Here is a 12,560-nt window from a genome sequence, read left to right as displayed (position 1 = left end):
TGGCATTGACATGCTTCTTATTTTTTCCAAGGCATAAAGCAAAATTTGCCTGTGAACGCTTTATATAAATATAATGTAGTTAGGTCTTAATCCCAGTGATCACTTATATCAATGTTATATTTATCATTATATCGTAATAATGAGAAACTTTCTCATAATAATGTCTTATCTCATAATAATGAGAAACTTTCTCGTAATAATGACTTATCTCATAATAATGAGAAACTTTCTCATAATAATGACTTATCTCGTAATAATGATAAACTTTCTCGTAATAATGAGAAACTTTCTCGTAATTGACTTAACATCTCGTAATAATGAGAAATTTTCTCCTAATCATGACTTAACATCTCGTAATATTGAGAAACTTTCTCGAAATAATGAGAAACTTTCTCGTAATAATGACTTAACATCTCGTAATAATGAGAAACTTTCTCGTAATAATGACTTAATATCTCGTAATAATGACTTAACATCTCGTAATAATGAGAAACTTTCTCGTTATTATGACTTAACATCTCATAATAATGAGAAACTTTCTCGTAATTATGACTTAATATCTCGTAATGACTTAACATTTCGTAATAATGAGAAACTTTCTCGTAATTATGACTTAATCCACACATGCGCAATGTGCATTCTGCACGTGTTTAGCAAGCGACTGAAGCGAGGCGTGCTGCATATCATGGAGGACTGTTTTGAAAGTAAGTATGTCTGTATAACAACAGCTGAACACTTTTTAAAAGTAGCTGTAAGGTAAAACGCTGCATATCATAAATGTTTGCACGGTTTAACGATTGGTTGCGTGAACACAATAGGGGCCAGGTTGTGATTCGCGTAGTTGTCATTACCATTGGTATATAATTGGTTGTTTACTAAGTTGGCTAAATCTCTTTGATTATGTCGAGTTTATTAATTATCGAACACTAAACACGCAAGTGAAATGTAAGACAAAATACTGCTATGTTTGAATCGCGTGGCACAAGCTAACCTAATGAGCATGTTTTCACCTGCAGAGCAGGTGCGTTTCATCATGGAATGTAGGCTAATTAACAGCATAGTGTAGAACCAAACATTTTGAACACTGCCCGAACTAAGGGACTGTCTCTAAACTCGATAAAGACCCCAATTAGGCAGTATTAAAACCAGTTCAAAACCAGTTCAAAACAGCCCAATTCTAAACAACGTTTTCAGAGAAAACAGGACAAAAAAATCCTGTTATGTGCAAATATAAATTCCGACTTAAATCTACACATCACCAGTCATGCTAAACTGGCCATGAGTTTTCTATAGTAACTATGGTTTTGATATACTTGTAATGTTTGTCTGTGTGTGCTCTTTAAATACAATACTGGTAATAAAACTTGTCATATGGGTAAAGGCCTAGAGAGGATAAAAACATATGCATGTCTACAGGATGGATGATCTAATTGAGTTTCTGCGAATGAGGAATGTTCCAGAGGAAACTGTTGAGAAACTGGAACAAGAAAAGGTGAGACAGGTGAGGTTTTTTTTAATTTTTATGTTTTTAATTAATTTACGAAGATACTGTAAACTTTGTTACATATTATATTGTTATAATGTTATCATATTCTGTGCAGGCAATCAGCTTACTTTGCTGTAAATAGAAAATTCTAGCAATATCACTGCTAAATACTTTTAAGTAATGTGTGTATTGTGGTAACTTGGTTCAGTTAAAACAGCTCAAAATGAGACTAGCTTTGTCTGTGAAACCAGAGGTTGGAAATCATCTTGTCTGCCCCAGATTTCCTATTGCTGAGAAAGTTAGATCTATCACAAAGTTGGTTTTATTATTATATATAGTCAACACTTTAATTCTTCTATCAGCCCAAGAGGTAGACAGAGGCAGTGGAAGAGCAAGAAGCAGAAGACAAAGTGCCAAGAATGAGCAGTCTATTAAATAATCTTTGTTAAATTTCAGCACAAATTAAAAAAGCCTTATTATACTGAAGCAACAGTGATGAAAATGCTTCACAACATCATCCTTTGACGATAACAACTTTCACTTCTCTCTAAATTAAATAAAATGATTGAAATGGGTGTATATAGAGAGATAAAGAAAATAGCATAAATGAAGTAAAACATATGTATATTTTTGCTCTTTTGAAGCCGCACATGCACTCAGCTTACTATTAGAAATCTAAGAATACTTTTGTCTTTACTTTAATAAAGCGCACTCACTGTGTGCTCATGTTATAGCCACAATGTGAGTCACCCAAGCTAGAAATGTTTTTGGACGTGGACTCCAACATCGCTCAGACGTGAAATTTGGGTTGACGTTCTAAACATCTGATGTCAGGCTCCAACTTCAGTAAATAACTCCACAAACAGCATTACCAGCTTCACTTATTACAAACCAGATTTACTTGTCGTGTGTGTACAAGTCTTATTGAGATTAACAGAGGTTTAGATGTTGATGATTTATTCCAATTAATAGTTTGGTTTGATGTCACAATTATGGTTTATGCCCATATTCTTCATTATGCCAATTTAGTTGGGCAGTTTGGCTTGATGTTTTAATGTTAGTTTTTCTATGGCTTCTGTAACTGTCCTTTGGCAAGAACAGTAAGAGGAAATATGATCAGATAATGTCAGCTACTTGATGATGATGATAAGATTAACATGTAGTGCTCTGATTAGTTGATCTCTTTTAGACAGTTATGCGTGTTAATTTCTAATAATTGATTATAGTTATGTTTACTTTATAGCATGACTTTCAACACTTTAAAAAAGACAATCTGAGACAAATTTCAAGAGTCAGTGCATGAATCTTTATAATGGTGACATGCTTCATGCTGCAATGCATTCTGGGAGCCACTGATGAGTGAATGCATTGCAGCATGAAGCATGTCATCGTTATTGAGATTCATGCGCTGATTCTTGAAGTCTGTGTTTGTCTCAATGAAGGGATTTAAAACTTAATGTACACAGATTTTGTTTTTAATATTAAATACTCTGCATTAAAAACTTAAAAGATTAAAATGCTGCAGGACCGACCTCATGCTGTATAAAATTTATACTAGAGACCATTCCCTGGATGAATTTAGGCCACTACATTATGACAATATCTTTATTAGGAACAAGCATCAAACATACTTGATCACATTTTCTCTCGCTATAACAAACATTTACAGAAATTAGAGGATAAAATAACATCCAATAATCAAGGCCAAAGAGCCAAACTAAAGCAAACATTTTCCTCCACAATGGTGACTAAACCAAACTATTACTTTCAAACGAACTTCTTTTAAAAGGTTCAGTCCTGTGTCTTCTGGAAAACTTTGCGCTAAAACTTTGTTAGGGGAATGTTAGGGGATAATGTTTTATCAATGTTTAAAATGTTTTTATAGATATTATCATTGCTTTTATGAGAACATTATGGTAACAAAAATAAAATTAGCTACAGAAAATCTTACAAGAACATAACATAATGCTCCCAAACATTCATAGAACATTAACATGACTAGCTTGAGCACACAGGGAGTGCGCTGTGAGGTTACACTTTAAGATCACGGTGAAATCCGATTGCTGATGTTGTGACCACATGGTGACATCACTGTAAGATCAACGTGTTGTGTTATTATATATATATATAAAATAATTTTTGTTTTGCACCCAACCATTTATCAATGAAATTGCATGTTGACAGGCAAACTCAATGTCAAATTTTAAACCTGCATTTCCTTTTTTTTCTAGATTAATGCCAGTGTCATCGAACTAATGACAGATTAACTTTCCATGATATGGTGATTGTTTGGCCATTTTGGGATTTTGCAGACAGAAAGCCAGTAACAGGAATGATTTTTAATAACAGGAAATCAAAACTTTGAGCGATTGAAATCTAAAATATCCAAAAAAATCGAAGTATGGTGATTCTGCCACAAGTCAACAACACACAGCAAAGAATGCTCAGAAGACTATGAGAAAGGTAGAATTAGGATGGATGAATTACGTTAAAAAAAATTAAGTCTTGAACAAGTGAGAACAAGAAGGGGTCGTGGCACACGAAAAGTTGATGTGTCAAAAGAATCCAAGAAATCTGATTTGATTCAGCAAGCTGTCAAGCTGTTTTTTGCAGATGGAAAAAGCCCTGAGGGAGACATCACTGAGTTTGAGGTAGATTTAAAGCAGGGGTGGGGAACGTTGAGCCTGGAGGGCCTGAGTCCCTGCTGAGTGTAGCTCCAACCCTGAAAAAACAAAAACCTACCTGTATTTTGAAGACCTTGATTAGCTTGTTCAGGTGTGTTTGATTAGGGTTGGAGCTAAACTCTGCAGGGACACAGGCCCTCCACGATCAAAGTTCCCCACCCCTGATTTAAAGGGTTACAAAGAAAGGTCTATTGATGAAGACATTACGGTTGGAAAACTGTATGCAGACACCAGGTTGCCACTTTTACGGTTCTACCTCACAACAAAGAAGAGAAGTAAAACTGGCTCACATATGCAACATGAAATCGATGTGGCTCTCACTACACGAGAACTGAACAGTTCTCCAACAAAAATGCCAGCTGAAAGATAAAGAAATACAGATAACACAGATGTGGTTTACATAGGGAGCAACATGGAACCAGAGATGCCTTTCCTTTATTCAACAGAGATAATTTCCTCCACCCTAGATGAGAATGCTTTGGATGACAGCAGCACTGTCACATTTGTCACTGGAGACATTTTTTGATGTGTATGATCATATTACCTATCTCACCTCTGAACACTAGTGCACATAGTGAACAAATAAAAAGGAGTGACCACCATGGTCATGTCCTCCCAGAACTCATTGCTCATTTTTTGGATGAAAGTGTGTTAGGGTGTGAAATAAAAATTTAAATTATTGCACCAGATGGAAAACTTGAGAAGGGCCATGATGGAGAAGGAGTTGTGAGAGACCGTCTTTGAGTTCTGGATTTTTATGAACAGTGCACAATGGGCAGCTCTTTCAAGGTGCCTTTCTTTCAACATGATTTTGGACAAATGCACTGGGAAAGTGTAGGCCGTATTATTGCTTTTGGATGGAAAAAGAAAAAAGTACCTTCCTGTGAAAATAGCTCCAGTAATTCTGGAGCAGGCCGCTTTTGGAAGTGCGAAAAGCGATGTCATTGAGAATTTCCTGAAATTTGTTCCAGAATCAGAACAAGCAGTGTTTGAAGCCTGGCGATCTGACTTCAACACTGTTGACAAAGAAGAACTGCTTGAGGTTTTGGATGGCCATAGCTGTCGTAAAACTCCAACAGAGAAAAATGCAGAGGAAATCTTACAAGAACTTGCCCACAATAAACTGATTCAAGAGCCTGCCTTTGTCATTGAGCAGTAGGCAAACATACTTTCCACTGCCATCAGCCATCTTGATGAAATTTCCTCTGTGTATGAAAACTTGAAGCCCACTGTGAGAAAACTTTTGAGGGCTCTTTCTTTCCCAGAGAACATGAATACCCAGCAGAGGGAGATTAAAGGTATTTAACCGCTTACCTTAGGGAATCTGGCACACAAGGTCTGTCTCGGTTTCTTAAATTTTGCACTGGTTTGGATCTTTTTTTGGGAAAAACCATCGTCATTGACTTCACACAAGTTCAAGGCTTCCAACGATGCCCATTGCACACACTTGTGGTTGTGTCTTGGAGCTGTCAGGTTTCTATGACAGTTATCCTGATTTCAGATCCGAAATTAACAAAGTCTTGGAGTGCAATGTGTGGGTGATGGACTTTAGCTAATTAATGAAGTTAGAAAAGACTACTGCATGTAAATGTAAGACTGTAGTCTTTGTAAATTCACATTATGTACTGTACCACCATAAAAGTTATGCACTGTTTATTTTAAACTGGTGTGTCTGAATTGTTTGAATGTACATGCAGCTGTAAGATTTTTGTAACTATTATAACATGGCAATGTTATTGTCAATTGTAAGACTGTTTGAAGTTGCTGCTCACTAATGAGCATTTCCTTTACTTATATGATGTCTTACAGATATACAAATATTGCACAATTTCAGTGCAAAGATATGGATGTTTTTTTTTCTAGTAGCACTACATCCAAACCTGTTTTGGCGTTGCTGTGTTTATAGCGTTACTGTTAGTTGAACATTTGACTAGATTGAGCATTGCTTTCCTTTCAGTATGTGATGTCTTAAGGATATGTTGCAATGCAAATATATGTTGTGCTGTTTTCCAACAGTACGCACCCAATCCTGTTTCATGAATACTGTAACCATAAACTGTACACGTTTTTTTTTGTTATAGAATTGCCTGCTTGCTTTGCTTCTGCAGCAAAAAACCCATACAGCCTTTTTTTTTTTTTTTTTTGAACATTAGTAGGCCTGCCTTTTCATTTCAATTAAGTGTTCCACAGAATAAAAAATTGTATGTAAAGGTTGACACCAATAAAGTGAAATACAGTGTACAAGTCAAATGAGATGCATTGTTTTTTCATATCAAGGTATTGGTGCCCAATGTTTTGTCTATGACTAAGCAGCGAATAACATTTGTTTGTTTAGATATGCTTCACAAATAGTTTTAGTCTGTGGCACTTAGTTCATTATTTATCAACTCCCTGAGTTTGATATAAAAATCCACAGTTGAATAGATATCTTTTGGCATATCCAAATTGTGTTCTGTAATGAGGTGAACACAGGCATCAAACACGTCTTTGTCACATGGGTTGTCTCTGAATACACATTCCTCCAGACACACTTCAACTTCTTGTGGGCCTACAAGGTGCAAGTAATCTCTTGCGCCATATAACTGAGGTACTGCGTGCATAATAACTGGGTGACCATTTAGAGATTGAGAGTTATGAATTGGTCGTATTTTATGATTGTTCCAAGATGATGTTACTTGATCCAGTTCCTCCTGAAAAATAAAATTAATAAAAGGTTATTAATATGATGGGTTCATCATTTAGTCAGAAAGGATACCAAAGCACCCTTACAAAAGATTATTATTTTTCCATAATGTAATTTACCAGTTAGTAATGGCTTAACCTGCAGGCTAGGTCTTAGGGGGCTGTGGGTCCATGTCCCCTTAAAGGCGCAATATGTAATTTTTCTGCTTTAAAAATAGCAGATATCACTATATCTATGTTATATATATATATTTTAGTTGTGTACTTACATTATCCCGACAGTTTCCACGAACTTTCAAATCCGGAGAAAATTATAGTTTAATTAGAAGACACGGCACGTTTCTTTATTTCCGTTTTGTCGCCCGTCTATGGCGTCATATAAACTTTGACCCCTCTAGTTTATCTAACTTCCTGCGGAACCGCCAAATACAAAGGTGAACAGAAGCAAAGACGAGACGAAGAAGAAAAAGTAGTAGCTAGCCTTGATCGAGACTATTATATTTTATATTTATATTGTTTATATTAGTATTTATACCTCAATCAATAACTTAGTTATGGATCATGATTATGCTTTGCCTGCACGTTCTGTGAAGCGCAAACGTACGGGTGGAATAAATGACCTGAGAAGGTTTTGGGACAAGAGAAGAAACAAGACACGGGTAAATATTGGAGTTGCATTTCCAAGATAGAGAGAGCTTCGTGACAAGCTGAAACTACAGAGAGATGCTTGCATTCTAATAAACAGGTATGCATCCATTCAGCTAACTATATCTATCCGTATATTTTGTGAAACGATGATGTCTTGTGTAAAACGCAGACGGACTAGCTATCATGTAGAGTATAATGTAAATCTACATGTGTTCTATATCTAGCTGGATAAAGTAGCTTCAAATGCAGTTCACTATCTTGTTCGATATCATAGTATAAACGTAATTATAATTATTAATGAAAGGCAACCGTGTTTTTTTAACATATATTACTACTAGCTAGATGGAATATTGATTTGATAGGGGTCTGATAATTCATATATCTCTCCGTTCGAAAATACGTGATTGTCAAAATACTAAGGCCAGTGACACACTGGCTGCGTGGCGTCTCTGCTGCGTGGCAGAAGCCTGGCGGCTGCCTCGCGTTTTCTGTGTCTTTACACGCCAGAACCGTGCCTGACAGACCAGGCTCTTGTCTTCATGACAACAATATCTATACTTCATGTTGAACATAAATATAAAGCCTACTGATAAAGGACACTGTCAACAGTATTGACGGCAAAATAGACTATGTTTGACAGGTGCAATATTTGAAAATCGATAATTATTTATTTATTTTTTAAATTACATTTATATCTGAATTTATGTCAACCTATAGACTTTCAAACAGTAAAATGTCATGAATTAATATGTATTTGTGTACAAAATTACATATAAAAATATTTTCCTATTATATTTTGCCTGGAAACGCTTCCAACACGCTTGCGTGTCGCGTGAAAAATAGTCACTTTAGGTTTTTGCCAGAAGTGTCAATGGATTTACATAACAATTACAGTTGCAGAAATGATGTTATGAGATAAATGTTTTAAAAGTAAAAATTTTTAATAAGTCTGTAGAGATATGCAATTATACATTTAAATACACAATTAAAACTGATAATAAGTGGCAAAAAGCCACTGCCTTAATGAGTCATTGAACCAAAACTTCTGTAGAGTCTTGCGCACGGGTTTAATGCGTTGTGCCATGTAACTACCAGATTGCATTTCTTAAATTATCTGCTCAATTGAGTATACTTTAGAGACGTAAAAGGATAGTTCACCCAAAATGAACATTTTGTCATCATTTACTCAACCTCATGTTGTTCGAAACCTGTAGGCCTAAAAATGAGTTTCTTTCTTTTGTTGAACACAAAAGAATATGTTCTGAAGAATGTGGAGAACCAAACAGTTGTGGGTCTCCATTGACTTCCATGATATTTTTTAAATAATATTTGGAAGTCAAAGGGGACAAAACATCCTTAAGAACATATTTCTTTATGTTCAACAAAAGAAAGAAACATATTTAGGCCTACAGGTTTGGAACAACATCAGGGTGAGTAAATGATGACAGAATGTTCATTTTGGGTGAACTTTACCTTTAAAAACAAATTAACAAAATAAAACATGTGTCTTGTCTGTATTAAGTTTTGAAAACTGAATTGGATCAAACATTTGTCCAGGAAAGTGTCAGCATAATGTCCATCCCCTTTCTTATTGTCAAACGGGTTCGTCCAAAACTGGATGCACTGACTTCTAAGTGTAAGCCACCATCTCTCAATCCGTTGATTGCTGGTGCTTGGCCCAAAACTGACGCAAGCAGAGTCGGGATGCGTTCCATGATGCAGAAATTTCTGCATCTCTGCAACATTGACGTTCTCTGTGCCGAGATCCAATCTCACCATATTAGGGCAGGCCTCCGCCTCTATGACAGCTGTCATAAAGTACCCAGTAATAACCCGAGGATCATTGTTTGTTCTTGTAACGTGGCGGTACAAAAGCAAAGGAGGTCGTAAGGGTGTTTTCCCACACTCTTAACACAAAATATGCATATGTATGACAATGTATGGTCGACTACGCCACCCCAGACCACTGGGGAAATAACAGCCCTAAGGGCACACAGGTTCGTCTTGAATGAGTGGGTGAGGAGACATGAATAATATAAAAAAGTTTATTATGTTTGTCAATATTGACCAATAAATAGCTAAAAACTTCCAAGTGAAAACTCTACATTGGCCATATAATAAACAGGAAGGCACACCATCAATCTGCATCTACACACACACAATAAATCAATTCCCATTAAAGAAAACCAAATGGCCAACAGGAGCGGTAGCTGGGGGTCCGGGTCGGCTGCCAAATTGTAGAACGAACCCCCCCCCACAATAGTCCACTACAAATACCCAAATGCACACGTGAAAGTTAGATGGCAGCAGGCACACAGCACTGTAACGTGAACACACCACACAAATGGCAGCCTCGCCTTCACCCCCCAGAGACCCAGCTCCTATAACAGAAAAAAAAGAAGAAAACACAAACTGATAACTACAATCTGACAGAAACTCAAAGAAATAAATAAAACAAAAATAACAAACGTTTATAAAGTACAATACCCCCACATAAACAAAAAAACAATGTCACAAAATAAATCAAATAATTCAAGAAATTAAACCACTTAGCACAAACAAAATAGCACAATGTAACAAAAACAGGTTAACAGTTTGAAATAAACCAAGTTCACTCCGGTTTACAGTGCTCAGAGATGAGGCACGGACTGAACGTAAACCAAGGAAAACCAAATAATCAAACAACCACACGGTAGACACGAGATGCTGATTCCAAGTTAGACCAAGGGAATTCCATATGCGGCGGCCCGGGGAGACGTTCAGCCTGCCCTCGAAACCATGCACTACACCCCGATAGCAACGTGAATCAACCGCTGGGTTGCTATCGTGATAAAGGTCGAGGCAAAACAGCGACGCAGTCGCGATCACGGTTCAGTGTTGATGCTCATTTCCCACTAATTAGCCCAAAAAGACTCAGTTATGCAGGAGAGCCCACGGGATGATCCTGCACACAAACCGCTTCGTAGTTGCACACCATATTCAATATAGTGGCTCAGTCAGACCATATGAGTGACGTGCTATCAATGCCACTGTGAAGAGTGGGCAGCCAGCACAAAGCAGCGGGAAGGAAAAAAAAAAGAGCAGCTTACAATCCAAGCCTGTGGCGACCACGGATGACGTCACGAGGGAAATACAAGGACACATCCCAAGTGGCCATAACATGTCCTTTATATATCTCAAACCAAATAAGGAGGAGGGGTTACTAAACTAAGCACAGGTGGATGACATTCCCTACAGTGGATTCAACCACCCTGCTACATTCTGTAAGCTTCAAGCCACATAATTTTTCTTGAAAACCCGTCTATGCACCCACTTATACCAATTGCATATGGTTTTAATTTATCGTATCCATTGATATGCCACACATAATTAGGTCCAAGGCTGAAATACACTCGGCGGCGAAGTCGATTCCTAGACCTCAGGTCAACTCCCTCGCCATCTAGCAACCGTAAAATTACCCGCACTGTCTCTCTGTGAGTGAAAATTCCATTGAGCCAGCATTTCTGATGCATCCACCTGTAACAATGCGACTGTCCTGATGTTTGTAGTTGTTGCTGAATGAAAGCTGCCACATCAGCTTCATCGGTCTTCTTCTTCCTTCTCCAAAGCTGGTGTTTACTCAAAAGTCGCTCAAGGGTGCGATTGCTAAATTTGACTCCATGTACCTCTTTCAGTAGAGTTAGTAGCTCACGATTTGTTAGTCCTCGTCTGAAATACTGCTCTAGTTGTTTAAAATCCATGGATCGCGCAGATGCCCAATGTTAGTAAGAATCAGCATAAGCAACAACCGACGCCTAGTCTGTAGGCGTAGTGCGAGCGCACAATGCGTCACAATACAGGTAGTTTATCATTATTATGATACGTTAAGTTAACTCATTATTACGAGATGTTGTCATTATTTCGAGAAAGTTTCTCATTATTATTAGATGTTAAGTCATTATTATGAGAAAGTTTCTCATTATTACGAGATGTTAAGTCATTATTACAAGAAAGTTTATCATTATTACGAGATGTTGTCATTATTTCGAGAAAGTTTCTCATTATTATGAGATGTTCAGTCATTATTACGAGAAAGTATCTCATTATTTTGAGATGTTAAGTCATTATTACGAGAAAGTTTCTCATTATTATGAGATATGTCGTCATTATTACGAGCAAGTTTCTCATTATTATGAGATATGTCATCATTATCATGAGAAAGTTTCTCCTTATTATGACTTAAAGAATCTTTTATTTTTTACTCAACATGGCGGAAACTGGCTTCCATAAGCCATAAAACTAACACCTAGTTTTTTGTCAGTTTTCTTTTAAAAACATCCAATTATGCTTAATAAACCAATAACGCATGTCGGAGTAAATTTTCAATCACATTTTCATCTTCAAACTGTCTTTTCAACTTGTGGCTGCTGGTTCAAATATCAATTCTAACTATTACCTTAAAATAACATTAATGAATATATATGGTACATAATCAATTGTTTTGTTTTTTAAAACCTTTTTTCCAGCCAACTACACCCATGAAAAAAAAAGATAGGACCTGAAGAAAAGATGTGTTCTAATTCAAATGCATTTGTGATAAGTAAATTTGTACAATTTTTTTTTTAACTTTTGTCAAACTAGTTTTAGTTTAACTTTCCAAATAAAATATGGATAAACATCTATATATGAAGTATTTGACTATGTTCGCATGTCATACTTGACATATATAGTGAAACGATCTGCACCAAGCCAAATCACAAATGTTGATATGTTATTTTTTTTCTCAAGTCACATTTAATCTCATCTCACTGTGAAAAGTTACTACAATCAACAGGTGTGGAAAAATGGTTAGAGAAAGACAAGTTCTCGTGTTGGTTGAAGCCGGTGCCTGGAATAGAAAAACTGCGTCGTTTGGAGATTTCTTTGTTACCCACCATTTCCTTCTGTGTGTAATGCATCTCACATTCACTGAACTTGTATTGTTTTGGAAGCAGACTCAGAAAAGGAAGATGGAAGTTAACAGGAAGTTTATTGACAAAAGTGAGCGGTATAGAAAAAAGCAGTTAAGTGAGATGCACAAT

This window comes from Carassius carassius, chromosome 26 (assembly GCF_963082965.1).
Source record: "Carassius carassius chromosome 26, fCarCar2.1, whole genome shotgun sequence".
NCBI classification, from domain to species: Eukaryota; Metazoa; Chordata; class Actinopteri; order Cypriniformes; family Cyprinidae; genus Carassius; species Carassius carassius.
Note: the sequence above shows the minus strand (reverse complement) of the source record.